Here is a 24,866-nt window from a genome sequence, read left to right as displayed (position 1 = left end):
CCCAGGGGAACCTGAAGGGCAGAATTAGAGCTTAACTTGCTGACCTCTAACTTAGCGTAGATAGGAACTATTCTTAAAAACCGTAGTGACAATATGGTAGCGTTATCTTTGTGTTTTACTCTCCTTGTCACAATTTTAATCCTGTCATGCTTCATCGTCCTAGTTATTGCAATACATGCTTTATTATCTAAGATGCAGTTGCTTCAATAAAACCTTATTGAACCTTACTCTGCCTCTGATTGTCCTTGTATACGTGAGACTAATGTAACTGAGAGAAACCGATGAGATCTGAGTGACCACGATTTCCCTGAGGAGTCATTTATGTCATGCGCTCGGTTGCCCAACCATCCCTGGTCTTGGGTGGAGATGAGGCACTGCTAGTTAGCCAGAACAAAACCCAGATTAGGCCAACAGGTGTCACCTGGTGTGGGATTAGACTCAGTCCCCCGCAATACAAGTGATTCTGTCGCCCGAATACAGTAGTCTCATTAGGCTAATGAGAACCTACGTCACATTGTCACAAGACAGGTGGCATTGCCAGTCTATACGCTGTCGGCAACCTGCCAGTGCCAGGCCATTGGCCAATGGGGCATTCCCCATAGACAACATGTGCCACTACCACCTGCACTGTTGGGGGTGATCATATAGACAATGGCAATCAGGTGGTCATAGGACTGCCAGACTTGTAATGAGGGTCCATGTATGCACCAGTATGACTACCTGCAAAATCACCATCAACCTACCTGGGATGGCCTGACCTAAATTCAACTCCAGTTAAGTGGATATGTCCATAAACTAATTTACCATCAGGCACTGTCATGTACAAAATGATATACACAGCAATAAATGATACACATGCAGGCCATCCTTGGGTCCACCTCTGTGCCTGTTTCACCTTAGCTGCACTGACATTATGCTGCATCTCTTGCATCATAGCGCAAGGATGGCTGCATTGACGGGGAGATCATAGTTGTGTAGGAAGGAACACCTTCCAGCACAGACAGAAAATGACATGGAAATTTGCTAGGTCCATGTGTGATGTGCAGTGTAGCACACATACACATACATCAACATGAGGAGCTGTTAAAGAAAACAACAGCATAGTGCCTTTGTAATGCCACCCCTAGGGTTGTTTAAGGTTTCAGTACTGCCTGGGTGTATATGAAACATGTAAGACGGGGACAGGGGCATATTGCAATGTGTGTTGCTGTGGCTTGACCACTGCAACACCCATTGCAAGGCCCTACCAGGCAAATAGATGCATAGGGAGGGTCGAAAATAACAAGATCGTGTCAAGCCACCAAAAGGATTTACATCACACCGAGTAGGCGCCGCCAATTGCACCACCTGAGCTTCCCCTCATGTGACACTCCGGTGGGGCAAAGGGCTGATAGACTGCAACAATGATGTACAGGAACAATGTTTGGGAAGTAAGATGACAATGAGCCCCCAATAGCAAGTCAGTGACGTGACATGTCATCTGCCACAACACAGAGAGATTGATTTTACATCACCTCATTGCAGAGGATGATGGCTCTCCTGCTGATCTGCCTGTCCTGGAGTACCCCCATCACCTGGACGACCAGCTGACAACCATCAGCCAAGAGACCCTCCAAGAAGTCCTGATATCCCTCCAGACACCCCCTCCAGTCGCAAGGAGGTCACATAGGTCCTCAATATGACATTGGTGGTAAATCCCACTTACCGCCACAGTGACAGCCGCCAACATACTGCCGCGGTGCCGGATACCCGGTTGCCATATTGTGAGACACACACACCAAACGAGAGAATACAGCCACATACACAAACCCGCCAGCCCAAAGGTCAGTGGTAAAATGTCAGTACCAACACTCATACCGTAACGCCAACAAAACAACTCCCACCACATTATGACTCATGAATCACCACGGCGGACATTCAACGGCGGTAAACCATTGGCGGTATACACCACTGCACTCAGAATGGACACCCAAATAAGGCGTCATGCACCGACCCAGAATACTTGGCAGTGACATGGGAGATGCACTGGTCCTCCAGGCACACCATTTGCACATTCAATGAGTGGAAACTCTTCCAATTTCTGAACACCTGTTCATTCTGGCAGGGGGGACAAACACAACATGTGTTCCGTCAATCGCCCCAATAATATTGGGGATCTGCCCCATTGCATAGAATCCTGCCTTCACAGTGGCCAAATCTCCCATCTGGGGTAAAGCAATGTAGCTGCACATGTGTTTCACCAGGGCAGACAAGACCCTTTCCATCACAATTGAAATCATTGGCTGTGACATTCCAGCTGCCAAGCCCACTGTCACTTGGAAAGAACCAGTTGCCATGAAATGGAGCACTGATAGCCCTTGCACAAGAGGGGGGGATCCCAGTGGGATGATTGATAGCTGATATCAGGTCAGGCTCCAATTGGGCACATAGCTCTGTGAATGTGGCCCTGTCCAGTCTATAAGTCAGTTTATTGTGCCTGTCGTCCAGTGTAGCCAAGTCCACAAGGGGTCTGTACACGGGGGTTCATCTTCTCCTCCCATTCATCCGCAGCGGTAGTGAGTAGGCTGTCACAATTTAAACAATGGAACCACCACCTCAGTGTACATAGTGCATTTATGTGACGGGACAGTGGGAATGTCAAGATATGTGGAAATCTAGGCAGTGACGCAGTTAAGGTTAATCTGATCGTTGTCGACCGCCTGTCCTGTTTGTAGGGACAGGTGGAAGTGAGGTAACTCCGCCGACATTGGGCGTCATGGCGGAAGGCGGTCTTGCACTGCCATGCATTTCCTCTTTGGATAATATGGAGCTCTGTGGTGTACAGTGGCCAATGGATATCTGCGCCGACGGTGACGGTGTACACTTCTGTGGACGTGACCGCCATCTTCTATCTGATTCCTACCTTGTTTCCTGACCTTCAACAAGAAAACACCTACACTGCTTGTGCTTCTGTGACCTGTGTCTGGAACCTACCATGGCCCGTGTGACCGGGGAAAGGGCCCCTGCCTTCACTGCAGAGGAGTTGGAGCGATTGGTGGATGGGGTCCTATCCCAGAATGGACTGCCCTCTGGGCCTCCAGACCAACAGGTGAGTACACCTTGGGCATGATGCATGTGGGAAGGATGCATAGAGATGCGTGTGAAAGAATTGTGTCATCGGGGGGCAATGTCTTGTGATGGTCTACATGGTGTGCGCCTGGTGATGTGTGTGCCAATGGTGATGGAAACGGGATTGGTGGGCCATATGTGTGACAGGCTAGATTGTTTGTGCAATGGTGTCCTCCCATCTGTATCCCCACTGCAGGTCAGCGCCCATCAAAAAAAGGGATTATGGCGTGCCATCGCCAAGGACGTGGGGACCCTGGGGACTGTGGCAGGCAGAGCACCCACTGTCGGAAATGTGGGAGGACCTAAGACACTAGGCACAGAAGACCGCAGAGGCCCAGCTGGGGATGGCCTCCCAACGAGGAAGGGGTGCCAGTTGGAACCTGACCCCCCTGATGGCTTGATAACCACATACTGGCGGTGGCCAACAGAGTGCTGGATGGGTGCTTGAGGGCATCTCAGCAGCCACAAGGGGGTGAGTACAGTGGGCGTTACAACAAAAATCTGTAGGTGGCAATGGATTTGGGTGGTGGGTGTCAGTGGGTGGCCTTTAATGCCAGGCAGAACAGTGCAGCGTGATCCAGCTTAAGGGTAATGGTTGAAAGGGAAAACAAGGTAACCTAGTTAGGTTGCATTCTATGTCAGATAGAGCTTAGTGGGACCCAGGAGGGGTGCAGTTGGCGGTGGTTGGCCCTCATCTTGCTGTGGCATATAGCCAATTGTTTGGCAATGCAATGCATAGTGCTCAATCCTGATTACCGTGTGTGACGATACTGTGAATGCCTTCTTTGGTGATGGTCCAGTAATTGACCTAGTGCTCTCTTTCTCTCTCTCCCTCTTTTTTCTTCTATCATCCTGTCCATGTGTGCATTAGCATCAGGAGCAGGGGAACCGGCAACAGAGGGAGCTGCATCCTACAGGACCTAGGAGGCAGAGTCCACCCACGCCGAGGGAACCAGTGGGACAGAGGGCGAGGGGAGCACCACGGCGGAGACAGGAGGTGACAACACTGACTCAGATACCTGGGAGACTGTGACCTTGCACTCTCCAGCACAGAGAAATGGGCATGGAGCCCCCTCCAGAACCAGTGGGCAAGTTCCTGACTTCGGCTGGGCTGCCCCCAACTCCCCGTCTCTCTTTGGTGCCTGCCCACTTGCAAAATGATGACCCTGCAGAGTTCTGTGCGGATGATGTCACGGAACAAGATGGGCCTTGAACTGTGCCCTGTGGCCATGTGGGTCCTTAGTACTTTGGACTGGGCATTGGCCCTTTGTGGGCATTTCTACATATATATTTTTTTTCCAATTGGTTCATTTGGTGGCTCTTCCCATTCAATACATTCTCATGACTGCCTTCTTGATGTCCTTGCGTTATTTTGCTGTGTGTCGTGTACCATTGTTTTTCATCTGCAGCTGGTTGTGTGTATGTGAATGGTGTGTGTTGTGCGTGTGTGTCACTCTCCTTTTCATCCCTCCCTCCCTTGTGTGCTAGGTGGCTGTACTCACCGTCGTCTTCGCCGGCGTTCCAGGTGGAGCATGGGGTGAAGAGCATCGGGAAGACTTGCAGTTCCTGTTCCATGGCGACTTTGTCCTTCTCTGTGTTTCTGATGGTGAGTCTTTCATCTTATGTGCAGTGTTTCTGCCAGGCTTTTGATGCAGTTGATTCTGTCCTGGAAATCGTAGCAGTGTACTGTGTTGTGGCATGGTGGGTGATACTTTGTCTCCCGCCTGGCTGTTGATGGCGACCACCGTTGTGCGTGGTGTTAATGGCCTGTCGGATGGTGTGGTACATTGGCAGTCTATGGGAGTTCTCACCGCCATGGTCATAATTTGGCGATAATTACCGCCGGCCTGTTGGCGGTATTTCAGCCACTTTATCACTCACCGCCAATGTCATGATGACCACCATAATGTAGCAGCCATCCCAGATGCCCCACCCAACACCCCAATAGTACGACCTGCAAGCACTGACACAGCTGAAGTACACTGATGACCCAGTGACCAGCTTTGAGACAGTGGTAGGAGTCCAGCGGGAGCTGACCAAGCAGGTGCGGGTGGAGATAGAGACTGTGGCATCCAGCCTAGAGGGTATGCGCATGTGCCTTGTTACGGCCAATGAACATACCGCAGCCAAATGAGACACACACTCCACAATGCATAGAGTCCAGCAGTGTCTGAGGGACATAGCTGCTGCCATGAGGGAGAGGCCACAACAACTGCTCTCCCAAACTGGCAGCGGTGTGATTGAGAACAAGCTGGACTCAATGCACTGGGAAGTGGCCTCCCTCAGGGCAGACATGGCTGCCTACCACCGGGATGTTGCTGCTATCATGAACAATCAGCAGCTCCTCCTTGCTGCAGTGATGCCATATGTTGTTCCACAAATAGCATCTGCGGGGAATTGGGATTCCACATCTCCAACCACTGAAGTGTGTGTAGCCCCCTCTACCTCCCCACCAAGGGCAGAGGACACACCACACACATATGAGGATGAAGATGTGGAACAGTTCATCTTCACCCTAAGAGCTCCCGGTAGCACCAGCCCATGCCACATGGGCAGTGTTCTCCTTTGCCCTATTCTTGAGATCATGCCAGTGTCAGCACAGTTGGATATGTGCACTCTTCACCTACACACTGTTGACCTGTCTGCTATGGACTGTCATTGTCTCTCACTTACTAATTTGCAATTCTTGTTCCTCCGCACATAACAACACTTCACCCAAGCATGTCCCATGACATGTCCCTCAACCCTGGACTTGTGTTGTGTCACTATTGTATGGATTTCACAAATGGGGTCACTGACCCGGACATTGTAAATTTCACACTACAACACTTGTAAATAAACACCTGCAACACAAACAATATGTCTTTGTGTATTTTGATCCATCTACTATGCTAAGTAATTGTGATGTGTGTAACCATGCCATTAGTCACAGAATGTCAGTACAAGAGTGCAGGACTGGGGTCACATACCCACACAGAAGGTCCGTAACATGACAAATGTTAATGCTCGTCTCATCCTCTATAATCAATTCACTGAGTATGTCACAAATGAAGAACACATGTATGCTTCACTCACTACATACGGCAGGAATGGCTGTAAAACAGTTCTAGGGCAATATCGTCAGCTGAGAGTACCAGTAGAACACATTGGTGTGATACAGGGGTACTTAATCTCATTGGTGATTGCAACCGGTCAGTTTTGCAGGATAGAGTTCAAATTTAGGCTGTTGTCAAATGTGCCACAGTTCCCAACATTCCTACACAGGACCCCAACACTGACTGCTGAAGTACCACACCTACCTGTCCAATACAAAGTAAACATAGTCACCTTGAGTGGTGGGTACACTAGATGGCAGATACATGGACAAGTAGATGTGTTGATGCTACCAATGTGACAGTTCAGTTGTCAATAGGTGATGCACATGTCAAGAAAGTTATTCGGAGGCAGGATGGAATCCCTGGGCCAACACAAAATTTGTACTTTGCACTCATGGGAAGACCCTGAGACACAAGCATATAACACGAAATGTATATGAGTACGCAAAAATGTTTATTAAAATGTTAACTAAACTAAAAACATTAATACAACCTACCCTATTTTAAACCAACCTATACTAACTATACTTATCCAACATAGGTGTGCTTTCTTGCCTTTATTGAAGGTAGGTAGTAGGTGTGCCTGATTTCCAGATCTTTACACATGCTCCTATGATTGTATGCTCGCTCGGAGTGGTCCCATTTGGGAGGAGTGAGGATGTGTACCCCTAGGCTGTTTTCTTATTTTGGTCGTGTTCTGTGCTGTTGTGACTAGTTAGGCTTCTGGCGTATGCAGTTTAAGTGTTGTATAGTGTTGTATAGTCCCCTTCATGGAGGTTTGTCGTAATTTTTTGCTTCAAGTTTAGATACCATTGTTCCCCAGGCGTCGCACCCAGTGTGTGTCTGACCTTCTCGTTTCAGTTTTATAAGGACCTGATGTTCTGTGCGGGCCCACCGCAATGTGAGGGAGTGCCAGGATTTCTGGTCTGGGGCGTTTGGTGCTTTCCAGTGCATTGCTATAAGCCTTTTATACATCACGAAGGCTAAGTCTATAAATTTGTGTAAGTGTCTGTGCTTTTTTGTTCTTGTCCTCACTCCCAATAAACAAGATCTAGGGTTCGCTTCCAGTTCTAGTCCCGACCAGTCTGATAGCTCCTTCACTATCCTGTTCCATTCTAATTGCACCCGTGGGCATTCCCAGACCATATTATAAAAGTGGGCAGCTGCTTCCATGCATCTAGGGCATGTCGGTGCTGTGTCGGGGAACATGCGTTTCAGCCTGGCCGGTGAGAGATAGGTCTGATGTATAAAGTTGAACTGGGTGTAACGGAATCTGGGGTTCCTTGATACCCCCCGAGCGTGTAACAATGCTTTCGACCAGTCTTCTTGGAGGATCGAGATAGCAGGACCTTGTTCCATCTCTCCCTAGCTCTCTCTAAGTGAGGTTCTGAGGGCTTGGCAAGTATTTTATATAGGTTAGAGATTGCTTAAGTTTGGGCGTCGTCCTGTAACATATGGTGTATTGTGAGGGACGTCTCTGGCTCTTGGGCCCCCGTTAATCATGCTTTCTTGATTGCATGGCATATAGCGTGATACAATAGGAATTGACCCAGGCTCACATCTGTGAGGGCCTGTATGGCCTCAAATGGCATTAGTTTACCATCTTCAAAACAGTCACCCACCAGACGTATTCCCGCCTCCGACCACACCAATGCAGTGTGCGGTGCGATCCTCTGTTGCTCAAGGAGACACTCCAGCGGGATGTACGGGGTATAAGGAAGTGTTCCATGTCCCTTCTGGACATACCTCCCCCAGCATGCATATGCCACTGCTAGTAATGCATTGGTGGGTTAACTTTTGGGGTGTTTGTTTGACAGCCATGTTAACAGGTGGACTCCTTTTAACTGAGTCTGCATCCATGCTGCCTCGGCTGAGAGTGGTCTATTGAGCCATAGTTGCAGCCATTGCAATTGTGCCGCCGCATAATAAAGCTCAAAGTTAGGTGCTCCTAGTCCACCTGAGTCCACCGGTCGCTGCAGTGTGGGTAGTGCCACCCGTGCTCTGCCTCCCCCCCATATGAGCTGTGTCAGCATTGTGTTCAGATTATCAAAAAAGCTACGTGGGAGGACAATTGGCAGTGCCGTGAAGTAATATAGTAGTCTGGGCAAGATCAGCATGTTTGCGATCGCTACCCTGCCCGGTGGGGAGAGCGGTAATTTATTCCAGAAGCGTAGAGAGCCCTTTATGGAGGTTAATGCTCTCCCCAGATTACCGTCTCTGAGGTCATCTGTGCTGTGGTATATGTGAACCCCCAGGTATTTAAATGTTTCAAAGCACCATTTCAGGCGCCCATGTGGTGCCACCTCCTGTCTTCCTGGTGGCTATCTGGTCAGTGGGAACACACACGATTTGTCCCAGTTTACTGCTAGGCCAGATATCCTACCAAACTCCGCTAGGAGTGTCATTATGGAGGGTATCGTCTCCGCGCCTTTCCGAGTGTATATAAGAGCGTCATCTGCATATAGCGAGATTACGTGGTGTGTTTTATTCCTAATTAATCCCCATTCGTCCGCCATGGAGCACACTTTAGTTGCCAGTGGCTCCATTGCAATCGCAAACAATAGTGGGGAGAGGGGGCATCCCTGCCTCGTACCCCTTGTTATAGGGAAACTGTCAGAGATCACTGCCCCCGTCTTCACTCTGGCTTGTGGTTTTGAGTATAGTGTGCGGATCCAGCGCACATAGTTAGGACCTATTCCCATCTGTCTCATTGTAGTCAGGCGGTAATCCCATTCCAGGGTATCAAACGCCTTTTCTATATCTAGTGACAGCACCATTTCTTCATGTGCATCAGAGAGGGTATCCCCCATTACACTCAGAAACCTGCGGATATTTAAAAAGGTGTTCCTCTTTGGGATGAAGCCGTTTTGGTCTTCGTGTATTAGAGTATGCATGATGGGAGCGAGTCTATTAGCCAATATTTTACCCAATATCTTACAGTCTAAGTTCAGGAGTGAGAGTGGTCTATAGGATTTTACGTCCGTGGGGTCGCGACCCGGTTTGCGGAGTACTACTATCATGGCCTCTGTCTGGGACGGGGGTAACTGTTCGGTGGTCCAAGCTTCCTCAAACACCTTCAGTAGTTGGCGGTTTCAGGCGGGACGAGAATGTAGAGTAATACTCTATTGGGAGGCCATCTGTTCCCGGCGATTTAATCCTGGGTATCTGCGTTAAAGGTAGATCTATTTCACCCGTTGTGAAAGGGGCTTCTAGGGTGTCCCTGTGTGCTTGAGATATTTGCGGCAGGGGGGTGCCCCCCAGGAAAGACTCAAATTGTGTAGCCGTGCACGAGGTGCTCTTCGTATATAAGTTCTTGTAATAGGCTCTAAACTTTTCATTTATCTCTACCTGTGTGGTAACCGTGGTGTGTGCATCAACCCGAATGGCACCTATGGGAGAGTGTTGTTTGTCCTCTCGCAGTAACCTACCCGACCTGTCGCCCTCAGTTTGCAAACGCGTTAAGTAGTAATTATAGTCGTGGCAGCGGAGTCTACTGTCTACTTTGTTATATTTTATGCGGGCTGCTTGTAGTGTTGAGTAAGGGGATTCTCCCCGTGCGGCTGCTATTTCCGCTTTTCTTAGTTCCTTTTCCAATTTAACAATTTCGGTATGTAATGTGCGCCTTACTCCCCAACTTGTAGTGATACACTGCCCTCTAACCACCGCATTGTGGGCATCCCATTCCACGGCGCGTGAGTTTGCAGTTAGGTCATTTATTTCCCAGAACTGTCGTATTGTGGTATTTAATGCGTCTAAAAGTGCCTGGTCCTGCAGCGCATCTACTTGTAAGCGCCAAGTTGGGATCACCCGTCGGCTCCTGCCCCAGTCCAGTGACACCCTCAGCGGCGAGTGATCCGAAATTGTCTTCGCTAGGTATTCCGTTCCGACTACCAGTGCGGCTATGTCCTGAGTGCCCCAGATTGTATCTATTCTAGTGTGTATTCTATGTGGGGGTGAGTAAAATGAGTATTCCCTCTGAAGGGGATTTTTTGTGCGCCATATATCATAAAGCCTCAGATCACCGGCCCAATGTTGCAGTGGGGTTGTGATGTTCTTCCTCGCTACTGCGTTCGTTGGGGCGCTGGATCTATCCAAAATGATGTCTGGTATGCTATTGAAATCCCCGCCCCAAATGGCCGGGGCTGATGGGTTTGCTAGCAGTGCCGGTGTGAGAGTGCCCAAGAATCCAGCTGTGCCTCCATTTGGGGCATATATACCGACTATCGAAAGTTGTCTACCATCTAGTTGACCTTCCAACACCACGAATCTACCACCTGGGTCTATTCTGTGTGCTGTTTGGTTGAATGGGACTCCTCCTGCAATCCATATCAGAACCCCCCGTGCGAACGCAGAGTATGTTGTGCCTATCAGTTGTCCGCCCCACTTCGCGCGTATTTCCTGCAGATCTGGTTCAAGTAAGTGTGTCTCTTGGAGGATAGCGATGTGTGTTCCCAGTCGCTTGAGGCGTGCGTGAATACGAGATCTTTAATTTGATGTGCCCATTCCCCTCACATTCCATGTCATTATATCGTATTGATTACTATTGCGATTAGTTTGTGGTGCCTTGGGAAAGTGTGGGGTGATTCCGTTCGTCTGCCTCAGTCTTGCTCACTGGTCTTCCAATTTGCTGCCCCTCTGAAAGCGCTGTTAAGTGTGACTGCTTCTTCCAGTAGTGATTGCATGTTTGCGGTGGCTCTATAGTGTGTGTTTTTGTTGGTTTACTACTGCCCACTCCCCCAACTATACCCCACTCACTTGTGTCTACTAATATAAAACTACTTAACTCGTGAATATAAAAAGAAAAAAACCTGTATCCATTTGGATTTCCATGGCGGTGGTAACATAGCGGTCTCATGTGGCACATTTGCGGAGCTCACACCAGGCCGCAGACTACGTTTGTAATTGTTGGTGGACGCCCCCGCCACCCCAAGAAGAAACGCCCCGCCTGCGCTCGCATCGCAACCCCGCCATTTGAAAACAAGATTATGCAAAAGATACACATTTTGGAGGTTGCTCCTTCTCCATGTGCCCACGGCGCACCAGGGGGTCTCGGGGACGTTCAGCCCACTCATCCCCTAGCATCAGAACCTTGAGCAGCTCCGCTGGATGTAGTCAGAGATCGTCAGCTGTTCTGGGGGTGATCCTCGGGCCTTTTGCATCGTCCAGTATAGTAGAGACCGAGCTGATCGTATCCGAGTCTGGATTGATCTCAGGTCGCTCCCTGATTGCTTCGAAAGTGTTTTGTGTTAGCAGAGGAGTTTCTTTCAGAACTTTTGCTCTCTCTTCTGCTACTTGTTGGGCGGACGGTTGGACCCTTGTGCGTCTTTTTGAGCGTTTCCTTGACGTCGAGGTCGACCACTCTTCTTCTCTCTCCGCTTCGTCGGCCATGCGCGCGAGGCCTTTAGCGTGTAGCCATGTCCAGGCATCTTCCGGGGAGTTGAATATGTGGGTGTGATCATCTGAGATCACTCTCAGCTTAGCTGGAAAGAGTAATGCATATTTAATGTTGAGTTCTCGCAGGCGTTGCTTAACCCTGACATATGAGTTGCGTTTTCTTTGCACCTCTTGAGTGAAGTCTGGGTATGCGTTAATGATTGATTCCTCATAGTTAAATGGGCATTTGTTACGGAACTGTTGTAGGATTGCATCGCGATCCCGGAAGTTTAGGAATCTGGCGATCAATGGTCTGGGTGGTTGACCAGGGAGCGGAGGCCTACCCGGGATTCTGTGCGCCCTTTCCACAGTAAATAGCTTGGATGGGGCTCCGCCTAGCACCTCTTTGATTAGCCATTGTTTTAGAAATAATTCTGTGCTTTGTTGTTGCATATTTTCAGGAAACCCCAAGAATCGGATATTGTTCCGGCGCGATCTGCACTCAGCCTCTTCCACCCGTTTCCATAGTGCCTTCAATTCCGCGTCCATGCACTGGATCTGTTTTTGTTTATCCTGAACCGTGGGGCATAACTCTTCACTCCACTGTTTTAACTCTTTCCGCTAGCTTGCGGTGGTCTACTCGGAGTAGGTTCAGGTCCTGCGATACTGCGTCGATTCTGCTCTCCAGGGAAGTTTTAGTATCCATTATTGCTTGTAGAACCCTCTCTAGTTGCGCAGATTGCGATGCAAGAGTGCTCTCCAGTGATTGTAGTGACGGGCTTGTCGGTTGGTCGGTGGGTGGCGGGCCTTGCATGGTTCGGTCTTGGTTCTTGGCTGATTTCAGCCTACCCGCCATTGTGTTCGTTTAGTGGGGAGTCTTGTGGGTTGCGATGGTGCACTACCGAGTGTAGTGATCAGCTGGTCCCGGTGCGCAGCTCTGGTATCCTAGGTCTTGCCTCTGCTTGCTTTCAGGGTGTTGCGGGGGCGTCGGAGCCCGGTAGTCCCCTTTACTGGGAAAGATTATCTGGAGCAGGTTGGTTGGGGACTAGTTGTGCCGGCCTTTGTTCCCTCTGACTCCCAGTCCATACACTCGGGCCCTCAGTTCAAGCCCCTGTCCACGACGAGTCCAGCGCCGGGGGGGGGGGCGCTCCGCCGGTTGAGCACGGCTGCGAGGGCACGGAGTGGGGGGAAGAGGGGGAGCGCAGATCCGGCCGCGCCGGCCCTTCCGTAGTTAGTGGGCCTCTGCAGTTATTCCGGGATTCCTCCCACCACAGCACTCCGTTACGCGGTGTTCTCTTGCAGCATGTAGGGGAGCAAATCCCTAGGCAGTTGTCCCTGTTCTTGTTGGTCTGGTCTGCGTGTTCTGTATCAGCGCTTCTCTAGTGCTGTGGGGGCCAGAAGATGGTTGCCCCCACCTGTTTTTACTGTGCCCAGGGCTTCCAGACTCCAGCGCTGGCCGTATCCCTTCAGGCAATCACACGGCGGGACCCCGGTCCCTGGGGTTCTCCACGCGGGGCGCTTAGGGTGGCCTGCGGCGTTCTCTTGGCTCACGGGCCGGTCCCGCGCGCCGCGCCTGCCTACTGCTGGTTTGTTTTGGCTTGGTGCGCACGCCACGCACCAAACCTCGCTCCGTGTAGTAGGCTCGGGGTGGTGGCCCGCGCCCAATCAGATGCGCGCGGCGGGGAGCACCTCGCGGCCCCTCTCCACCGCGTTCTTCAGGGCCTGACAGGCCCGGGATGCCCCGCCGGGGCCACAGGTCCGCGGACCAAGCACCAGAGTCCCGGGGTCCTGGGCAGCGCCTCCAGCCTCTCCGGCCTCAAGATGGCGGGCGTTGCGCGTCCCGGACTCCGGAACGGAGGAAAGTCACGAATCAGAGGCCCCCACCTCGGTGGTAGCGGGCACCTCTTGCGTAGCCTATTGATCGGAGGTCGCTTCCGCCTCCCTGTCACCACGGGGGCGTCCTTCAGGATAGTTGTAGCAGGGCCGGGATGGAGCGCTCGCACTAGCAGTCCATCCCGGTCGCCATCTTGGCTCCTCCTCCACCCTATGCTAAACTTAATTAACACATTTAACACCACATTCTGAACATTGTCCCCCCCACCACCACCCTTAAGTTACAAGACACACGCAGGACAACATATATTAAAACTACACAAATACTAACTAATTCTAAACAAATATTATTTTTTTGGAATTTTGTAGTTTTTTAAATAATGTTTTACAGATTTTATTATAGAAAACACATAGATACCCCAACATGACCGTCCACGACCTACCAATTAATAAGTAAAAAACCCACCCCCCAAATCCACTTATTCTATCTAATCTACATACCTACACTAACCTAACACTAACCTACTAAAACAATAAAACATAATTGACAATCAGAAGGGAGGGGGCAGAACTTGGAGGTGGCAGTTCACATATGACTCAGAGTTTGGCCTTTTTAGTTTTTTTAATGTATTTTAACATCTTGGTGTTAGCTGCCACCTCTTCCTCCTAGCTGTCCAAACATTTTAGTACGAGGGATATGTCCATCTTCAGATCCTGCAGCAATTGTATGTCCATGGCAGCAGGTGGTGTGGGCTGTTGCACTGATGTTGATGCAGTTGCAGCGGATTTTGTGGGTGTGGTGCCAGCTGTGTCCCCCTGCACTGCTGAGAAGTTAGGTGTCTGCTGAGCCTTCTTAGGCAGTGTGAGGACCTCTTGTGGGAATGCCCGTCATTCCCCTGTTGCCTTCTCTGCATGGTAGCGGCGAGCCATTCGTCTGAACCCAGACTCCACTGCCAGGATATGGTGGTACCTCATTGCCCTCTTCTGAAACGCACGCTGCTCATCATTGGTCATGTTGACAGCTGTTCAATGGAGACAGGCAACCATAAGTGTCAGCATTGTGTGGAGTCTGTACAGATTAGTAGTTTACACTACAAAATTTAATTATACATGCACTCCAACTCACATTCCAGAGAAGACAATGGCCCTGATAGATGTAACGACAATGTTGCCCTAGCATCATATTTTTGATGCTAAAGCGACACAAACCGAGAAAATGAACCAAACGTTTGGAAGTGTGCATCGATTTTGCGTGAAAATGAATCATGCAAAGGCAGCACTAACTTTACATAGATCATTCCCAAACTTCCTCATCATCTATGTCTATTTCCAACCATACATCACCAGTAACTTGGACATGTCATTGGGAGGATGGGATGCTGTTGGTAACCATAAGGGTCAGAGTTGATAGGTACACATGCAAGCCTGATCAATATGACTGTCACCTACACTGTGAGCTTCACATCTACCTACAAATTTGGTATTCTTCTCCCCCTGAGACTAAGGGGGGATGGCCATGCAATCCATCATCTCACCTGTCCTGGTCATCCACCAAGGCCTGTTCACTCATACATGGAATCAAGGAGAGGGCCATATGTTAGGAGGGCTGACAACTAGGAAGCTGGTTTCCATAGGTCTATCAAATCTGCATTCATGTGTCCAGTTGTAGACAGCCATCAATACCAGATCTGCCACTACTATTCCTTTCACACCCATTTCCATGCCAGCATACGTTTGGCCTTGACCTGCATGCAAGCCAATAACATTCCACATAAGTGTAACATACATGCAGTGCAAAAGATGGAACACCATGCTGGGGCACAATTGCCAGCCCAGTCCTCCATCTTCATGACAATACAGGGATGCACCAAATTGGGTTCAGCATCCCTGTGTTGTGAGAATGATGGAGTGCGCCACTGCCAATATTCTCACAGCATTGCACTCTGTCATTCTTAGTCACATATGACCCTACATGTGGCTTGTCACCACCTTGTGTACATGATGCTGGCAATTGTGCACCATGAGTCTCGAAAGATGTGACCCTCTGGTGGTGCATGGGGAGCCTTTAACCTTTAAATGGGCCATATTGTCACCATCCAGTCTACTTTGATATCTGATCATTAGACAGCTTATCACATCTGGCATTGTATTCAACACACATGACTCACTCACACCAAACCCTGGATTACTTCACAGGACACACATTATCACACTTAGTGGCTACATCTGGTCTTCAAATCGCGCCACTTCGCCAATGATGTAGGGGGCTGGTCCACCTTTCGGACATGAATCGCAAACCATGCTTAGTGTCAAATCATGGTCACAGCAAGACAACAAATTTCCTGTGTGAACTAGTTGAGAGGAGTGAGCTAGTTATCCTAGTAGAAAATAGTGCAACAGACACACCACCACAATCACGTAGTGCTACACCCTGCAACATCCATATGTGGCATTGTCATTTCAGCTGTCTGTGAGCACGACACATCCATTGCCAAATGAGACTGTTTGATCTTGTATTTTCCATCTGAGGGCCATGCTATGGTTGTAGCAGTGGCAGGACCATTGTCAAACCCATGGCATTTCTGCCTAACACAGATGTAGTTAAGAACTATGTAATCATCATAGCTCACACACACACTACTACCCTGGGATTGTGCGGGTATTGCAAGCTGTTTGGAATTTGCATTACACACCCTACAATGAACAGAGTTAAATGTGTGTACCATCACAAGACAAACACTCTTAAGGAACTGCCATGGCTGTGGACTCATGTGCAGTTGCTTTGTCTACCTGAACATTGACTGCATTGTGACATTTATTTATTACAAATACCGGTTGGCCTGCAACTGTTGCCATTGTACACTATTGTCAATCCAGTGAGGGAGAAGTACGTGGGCATAGACAAAGCGTTCAACACAGACACACTTGCTCTGTGGTCAAAGGATGCATCTGGAGTTGCAGGTTAGTGAGGGATGTGGCAGAGATGGAGCTGATGCACTGCAGCCTCATACTCTCAGTGAGGAGCTGTAGGCTAGTGGAACAGATTCTGCACGTGTGTGCGGTATGGGGGCGGTAGAGGGAGTCTGTGACAGAGCATGAACTGGAACATGGAACTGCCAGTAGTCTCTTCCCAATTCATGTTCAATCTCCCTTACATGGCCTTGCCCAATGACACAAAGGGGCCAATAGGACAACAGTGGGGCAGCACCTGGTACATGAATAATGAAAAGTGAGTGCCACCTTAGCATCATTTACCAACGCAGATGCAACGCTAATTTACAAATTATGTGTTTGAGGTTTCATTTGTGCTGGTAATGCGTCACACAGTGATGCACGGGTGGCATTACCCTCTCATAATTCCTGCCCCTAGTGCTGCCCCACATAATGTGTGCCCCTTAGCACACCCCTGACAAAACAATGTGTGGGCCATCTATAGAAGACGGAACAACAGGGTATAAGGGGGAGTTGTGTAAAAAAAACATGACACTACCTTGGTGCTTTGCAAGACTTATAACTCAGGTACTCAAGCTCGTCCTGCAAGGCACCCAGAGGTGCTTTGTGATAGAAATGCAGATCAATTTTCAATCTGCAATGATCATGCATTGATTAATCCATGACTGATGTGGCAAAGTTGTCTAATGGTATCAAATGCCCCATATTCATTGCCCCCTAAGGCGGATAAATCCCCTTTGCTAACAGAATAGCTGGGGCGGGGTCATGTGTGTTAAATGTTGACAGAGTTGTCCTATGCATGCATTGCGCCACTTTGTTGACACAATCCAAAAAAATATGGTAGGCTGGTGGTACCTTGGCATTTCATACATGACACTATGCCGGGGCACAGGTGACGCTATGGGCTCTAAAAATGTGTGCCTTTGTGATGGTTGTGCAGGACTCAACAGACATCTGACCTACATTGGTATCATTGTTGGACATGTGAACTCCAGGCCTAGACTGGTGCAGATACACTTCATTCTGGCTATATGCAACCTGTCCACAAGCATTGCATGCAGCACTCCAACTCATCTGCTACTGTTATTCAAGAGCAGTGAACAGTCAATAGTATGCCAATGGGAGACTCACCAACAGGTCTGCCGATTTCAATCCCAAGGTGGTCGAGCAGATCCTGCTCCCTGACCACCAGATCTGCCCAGTGATGCTTTAGCTGGTGCTCACTCCTGCCGGTCCTGTAAATTTGCTTCAGGTGGTGGTGCACCTTGCCCCACCACAGCCGCCTGGCCTTGGTCCGGTATCAGAGGATGATCCACCCACCCATCTCAAGCATCATTGGGGGGTAGTGGAATGCCAGCCACAAAAATCCACCAAGCTCTTCTTCTGACATTCTGGTCATTCCCCTCCCTTCCAGACATGTCGAATTATGGTCAGAGTTGATCTCAAATACTAAGAATGAAAAAATAAACGGAAACTTAACCCCACTAACTTATCCCAACTATCCCAAATTACTAACAACCCCGGACAGACAACCCACAGTGAAATAAAAATCTAGAAAAAAAATACATAAAACCACAACTACTGGGACAAAGTGCACACACAATACAACAGGACACGATAGAAGGGACATCACAAACTTCAAAACACAACCAAGACTCAACCACCAGCTCAAAAACACAACCACATAGTCACAAAGGCACAGACTGTAAAAAGAAAGTGAAACTACACCAACGGTGCCATGCTTGTAAGCATGATTTCTTATTACATCACTTCCTGTCCCCGTGCATCACTTTTTTCAGTTATGTGTGTTTTAATTTGATGCATTTGACATTTGCCTAGGTTTTTAAGACGCATAACGCACGTGCGTTGTTTACATTGACGCATGATGGGTATGCGTCGATTTCACAGAAGGCTGCATTAAGAGGAGTGTGAAGGTAGAATTCATGATAAGGGTCCATGTGCCTTTTGTTTTGCATTTGTGGATGTTTTAGATACATTTGCGTAATATTTTTTTACTTATTTCCTGATTGTGTGTTTTTTTGCATTGATCGTAGATGCACCCTGAATCAACATACATATGACATGGGCTGTGCTGCAGTGTGGAATATTGGGATGTCCACATGTGGGAGTCCATGCAACAATGTGGTAAGGATGTGATTGGTCTGTTCCACCAATGTGTGTGTTACAGGGTCAACAGCATGCCAATTTTTCCATGTCCGGCATATATATGCATGTGTGACAACAGTGTATCCACAAATGTTTGGCATTCAGTACAATGTAATACTTCTTATATTTGATTGTGTATTGGTATGTGATGTGTGAGGTTGTCATACAGAGCATACTATTTAAAGCTGCATACGCAGGTCAGGCATTGTTGATGATGGGTGAACTATTGCTACCTAGGAAATGTGACCCACCATCTGTCTCTGTATTTGGAGTAGAGTTTATGAAGAGCTGGGTGGACAGCATATTTGCCTGACATGTGTACATCTTTGGTACGTAGTGCGTGTGACACACTCTGCCTACATTCCACCCAAAATATGGTAGGATCACATATTTTGGATTTCACTCATTGCATTTACCAATGGTTGTTGCTTTTTGTATGGTAGACCTGCAGCCGTAGCTGCATATGTTCTCATCTATACTAATATGCATGCCACAGATGTGTCCGTGCAATGAGTGAGGTTATGTTTACCCTGTGTCAAGGTTGTGCTCCATGGCAGTGGCTAGTCAGAGTACCATGGATAGACTGTGCAGGCTCAACTCCTTCCATTGTTTAATATCCCTGGGCAAGTCATGATGACCATAGTTACCAATGATGTCCCCCCCTAGTCACACATGTTCCATGTAGCCATTGCCACTCTCACATTGAGTTGCGACAGTATTCAGTTCCAACATGACCTAAGTTTTCAACATCTCCAACCTCATGTGTAGGCCCCTGGCATACATCATGATGTAGTTGGGTGTGATGAGCTATTGATTAGCAAGTTGGCAATGTGAATGTACAATATGTGTTGTGTGTCCTTTCTTTGTCACATACCAATGATCAGGCTGTAAGTGATGTGTGTGATGGTGGCAGTACAATGTTACACCTCACATATGATGTCACAACATCACTTGTCAGATTAGTAACTGTTACAGACTCACATTCCTATGGTATATGTAGTGAAGATTGAATAGACCAAATCAGGATTGGTTGTATATGCGAAGTGTTTATTTACATATATAACATGGTGATTTCAGTGATTCTTATGTGAAAAAGTTCTCAACAATTTGCTGTCTACGGCTTACCCCAGCAGCTGTGTTGTGCTGTTCCCCCTCCATATTGTCAGCACCATCCTCCTCCTCCGCCTCCTCAGGCAGGTCAGTAACCTGGTCATACATTGGAACATTCATTTGCACACATATGCTGTGCAGGATAACTCATGTCAGAATGATTTTACACACAATGTGGGATACCTGAATCTTGATTTCAGTATGCCAAATGTCCTTTCCATGATATTGCGTGTCTGACGGTGTCCCTCATTGTATGCACGCTCTGCTGTTGTGTTTGCGTTTGCAAATGGGGTCATCACCCACGGCTTTATGCCATAACCCTGATCCGCTGCAAAAGATAAAAGATGTAAGCTGTTGTTAAGGCTTGCAACAGGTTTGTTATGTAGCATGGCAGTTGTTATTTTGAGTTGGTTGCGACTCATACATGTTTGTGGTATGGTGTGAGTTCCTGGCCTTATGCTAAGTTTTACTAGCACTGTATTGTTGGACATGACAATCTTGGGTATTGGCTCAAGGACCTGGGACATATAATTAGTATTCCTAACTGATGCTCAGTATGTATGTACCATGTGTTGTGTAGTGCAGCTTTGTATCAGTGTGCTATCACTAGAGGCGACATGTCACATCCTCGCAACACAATAGGGTCAGATGTGGTGACAACATGGTAGCCTTACAGAGCCTGGACATTCCAGCCATTTCGACATGTGTCATTACAGATGAAGTGCAACACTCAGGCCCATTTTAATGAGTGACAGTGCACAACACAGCTCCAACATTGGCAGCGCTGTGCTGCATCATTTTCACTATGCAGCAATGTACCATGTGTGATATGTTACTAGGCAACCTTTGTTGTCCCCTGCACCGGTGCCTGATATGCAGCCATGCACCAACACTGCCAACCTCACACCAGGATGCTTGGCTAGCTGTCCTGTGGAGGTTGGTGTATCTGTGCAGGAAGGGACACCTTCCTATACATATACTGTTTTCATGGTCGATTGGATCTTTCTGTGTGTGCAGCAGTATGCAGCATGCATAGGTGGAACATTCATATAAGGTCAAATCACAGACTCTTTCCTTATTGCAACCTGCAAACGGCACCCCTGGGGTGGTGTTTGATGTTGGCACTGCCTCAGGTTTTAGGTGACACCTACATCTGAGTCAATGTCACCATGCTATATATCTTGTGGTGACACACCTACGGCAACACACATTGCACGCCCCTTCCACGCAAAGTGCAGTGTAGGAGGGGGCCCCATTTCCAATGTGGCTTCAAGTCACAAAAGAGCGGTCATCTGCCAACTTGTACATATAGAGCAGGCCATGTGAATGGCACTAGGGGCTCTTACATATGTTCCTTAGTGATTTTGAGTGGCATCTGATGTTTGCGGCAGCCATCAGATGTCCAAGGGGTGTGTTACCCATTGTTTCTGGAGAATCTACATTACTACCAGTGTTTCTCCTATCTTCCAATACACAAATCATCATTTATACTGTTAACACATGCACAGTACAGGCTATGGGATGGGTCTCAGCTACTTTGCAAATGTGTCCCTTAGCACAGTGCATGAAAGGTCAGTGATGTCTTGAATACTCCTACCGGGTCCCACTATAGCATCCATGATCTGCACTGTCTGACAGTGACTCTGCCCCATGGTGGGCCATTTATTGTTTACGGTACAGAAATGATGGTGTTGTGGGTCAGTAAGTGATGCATTTGAGCTGGCACTACGGTTGGTGTGGTGCCACTTCTAATAAATCTGGCACATGCTATATGATGGCCATTTTATTGCATTCCTATGTGTGTGACCCAATACATCAGGCAGACGTATATGTGCACTACAAGTTAGTCAGGTACGTGTTGATGAAATGTAGTTGGTATTGGCACAGTTGTCTGGCATTGGATGTTTGTTGTGGCAGAGACTTGCGAGGCATGAATTAAGGGGCTGCGCCTATGTGTGACTTTCGTTACATGAGCATGGTGTATGTTGTTGACATTGCTGTGCTATTCTTTGTTTGGTGTAATGTGTGTGTGAAGTTTATGTAGTGGCCAACCTGTGAGCACTTGCAGTGGTTTGTGGACCTCTTCTGTTAGCAAAGGGTTCATATCTCCACCTGTCCTTCACGTGTTGTGCCTGTCAAGTTGTGGGTGTGTTACGTACATGTGGATGTATGTGTTTGTGCTGTGCACTGATTGTGCTGTACTGCTGCATATGTATTGTTACCTGCACATATCTGTAACCCTAGCCATTTGTTTTTAGAGTGGTGTATGTCTTGTGTGTCCTACAGGGTTGGGGTGTTGTGTGTATATTGCTAGGTATGTTGACTTACCCACATTGGCCATCTTGGAAGTGTTCGTTGACCCTGCTGTGTGAATATGTAGGCATCATGGACGCTACCAGGATACTTTGCTAAAATGTTTGTAAATAGTCCACGGTGGTCCATTATGGCGCGCACATTTATGGAATGCGTATGCTTCCTATTTCTGTATAAATGTTCTGTTGCTACAGGTGGGACAGGTCAGACATGGGTGCAGTCCATTGCACCCAGCACATGTGGGAAGCCAACAAATTGGTAAAATCCCTGTTTTATCTCCTACTGCATTTGCTGTTGGTGAAGCAGATGTGGTGGGATGTCAGAGAGATGATTGCGTCTAACACCTTTGGCAGGAAGACTGAGAAAGACGGCTGTGACACAGGAGCAACCAGTGCACCCGTTGTCTGGAAAGAGCCACTTGCCAGCATATGCAGGATAGCTAGCAGCTTTGTGACAGGTGGTATATTGTGTGGTGTCTGCAGGCTGGCTGTGATCTGTGGCTCAATATGGTGCAGCAAGCGTAATACGGCTTGCCGGTTGAGTCGGTATGTCCTAATGAGGTCTTGTTCCCTGAGGCCAAGGTGGGTGGTCCTGTTCCTGAATATCCTCTCCTGCCTTCTGCGTTGCCTTTGTGGGTGCATTTGTGGTGGTTGTGGTTGCTGCGGTAGTGGTGGTGGTTGTTGTTGTGGCTGTTATCCTCTGCGTCCTCTCCCGAGCTGGAGCAATAGCACTTCCATCTTGTCTTGTGGGTTGCCAATGTTGCTTCTGTGTGTTCTCCTTAAGTAGTGATGTGTAGGCCTCATTTTAATGCCTGGTCTGACCCAGGCGTTAAAAATTGACGTAAATCGGGGTTAACGTAATTTTTTGGGTCCGCCTCCCACCTGTGCATCATTTTTGTACGGGTGGATAAATATGGCACATGAGGTTTAGAGTAATTTTTTGGACAGGAACGTCTCCCTTGCATCTCATTGCAGCAATGTGGTTTCACGCATCAAAAAAATTACGTTAACTCCAATATCTAGACGGGTCTAGCATCAAAATATAAATATGGCGTTAACTTTGAGCTGAATTAGCGTTAAAAAAAATACGCTATTGCAGTGCAAACTGAATTTAAATATAGGCCTTGAAGTCTCAAGTCCAGTGCCACTGGAAAATGGAGTGGTTGTAAAACAGTCAACAGGGTGTATCAGTGACACACAAGCGGAACCAATGAGTAGAGGATCACCTCTTGGCAGTGGTTGAAGTCTTGGCATCTGGTCCTCCAAAATGTTTTGGTGGTCGTCCACGGTTGCGGGGGGTTGGGGGTTTCTTCAGCTACAGAGGCAGGGGTGTCTGAGGCATGTATTTCCCATTGCAGAACCTCCATTCCACTGGGTGCCGTAGATGTAGAAGGGCCTGATGTTACATTGCCAATTGAAGGGTTCTGCAGTTGTGGACATAACCTACTCAGGGTAGTGTTGATGTCTCTCAGCACCCCTGTTAGGGAGTCTATGTTGACATTGTGGGCCTCCCACTTTTGCATGACTTCCTGGTGGTTGTCCCTCTGCAGCTGCCTTATCTCCCCCATCACAGCAAGTACCAGGCCCATCACACCTTAGGACTGTTGGTAGACTCCCAAGACTTGGGAGATGGTGTCCTGGACAGTTGTATCCCTAGCAGCCTCAATCTGCTGGCCCACACCATCCCTCCCATGCACCATACCTCTGCGTGTCTGTGCCCCTGGCACAGTTTGCCTACTCCAACTGGTGCCAGATACTTCATTGTCTGGGTTCTCTAGTGGTGACTCCAGTACCTGTACATGATGGTATTAACTGTCCTTGGTACACAGGTTTGGGGGTGAATGGTTGCCTGGCATGTAGAAGCGACAGGGCTGGGAGAAGTCGATGTGGGCAGGGTGAGGCTGACAGTTGTAGACTGACGAGGTATCCCAGACGAGTCTTCCTCATTTACCTCACATCCAGGGGTGTTGCCCTCACTGAGGGATTCATCTGGGGGGTAAGAGGCTGTCTCAGGTGTCCTATACTTGGTCACAATGGGTAGGTGACCTGATGAAGAAGTGAAACAGACTGTTACAGATTGTAATGCAACATGTGGTATCAAACTTTGACAGGTAGATATGCTTTGAGCCATGTACAGAAAGGCTTTGCTTGATCCCCTGATATGACAGTGACTTTCATATCTGGGGTACAGCAATATGGGATACAGGGAATTCCTATATCACACCCCTTGCTACATGATATCAGATTAGCTTGGCAGTTTGAGGTCTGTTGATAGACTCATATCATGTCTGCTGTGTAGCTTTATATTGTTCATGTTGCCTCCCATTTAGCAGTAGTTCAATATTGAGTCACCAGACAGCTGCAGAATGTAGAGTGGACACTGACCTGTCTAACAGCTTAGGAGTAACCATTCTACCCGGCCATATATATCAGGTTACACCTATTACACCACACTGCAGATATGTCTGTTCCTCCCAGGTGATGATCTTTCAATGGGTGATGGGAGGTAAAAGGGCCATTCTAGCAGAGGGCACAGTAGTAGCATTGTGTTGGTGGTATTGTACTTGCAGATGCTCATAGCATTGCAGGAACTTCCCTGGGTTGTAAAATTGTGGGTCATTCAGGTGGGTTGAGTTGATTGTGTAGTTGACCTGCAAGGATATTTTCATTATGGTACACTATCCTGGTTTTCTTAATGGTAGAAGAGTGCCTGCTGGGAGTTGTAGCGCTTTCAGTCCTTGTACTACCCACACCAAACACAGACACTCTGCCCCCAGGTGAGTTTGGTTGACATGTGGTATGCCAGAGAGGGTTATTTGAACAGTTAGACACAGGGGTGGCGAGTGTATTGGCTGTTAAGATGTCGGAAGGTGATGAGTGAGCATGCAAAACAGAACTTTAGAGTGACATTTTCAGT

The sequence above is a fragment of the Pleurodeles waltl genome, chromosome 3_1 (genome assembly GCF_031143425.1).
Source record: "Pleurodeles waltl isolate 20211129_DDA chromosome 3_1, aPleWal1.hap1.20221129, whole genome shotgun sequence".
NCBI lineage: Eukaryota > Metazoa > Chordata > Amphibia > Caudata > Salamandridae > Pleurodeles > Pleurodeles waltl.
Note: the sequence above shows the minus strand (reverse complement) of the source record.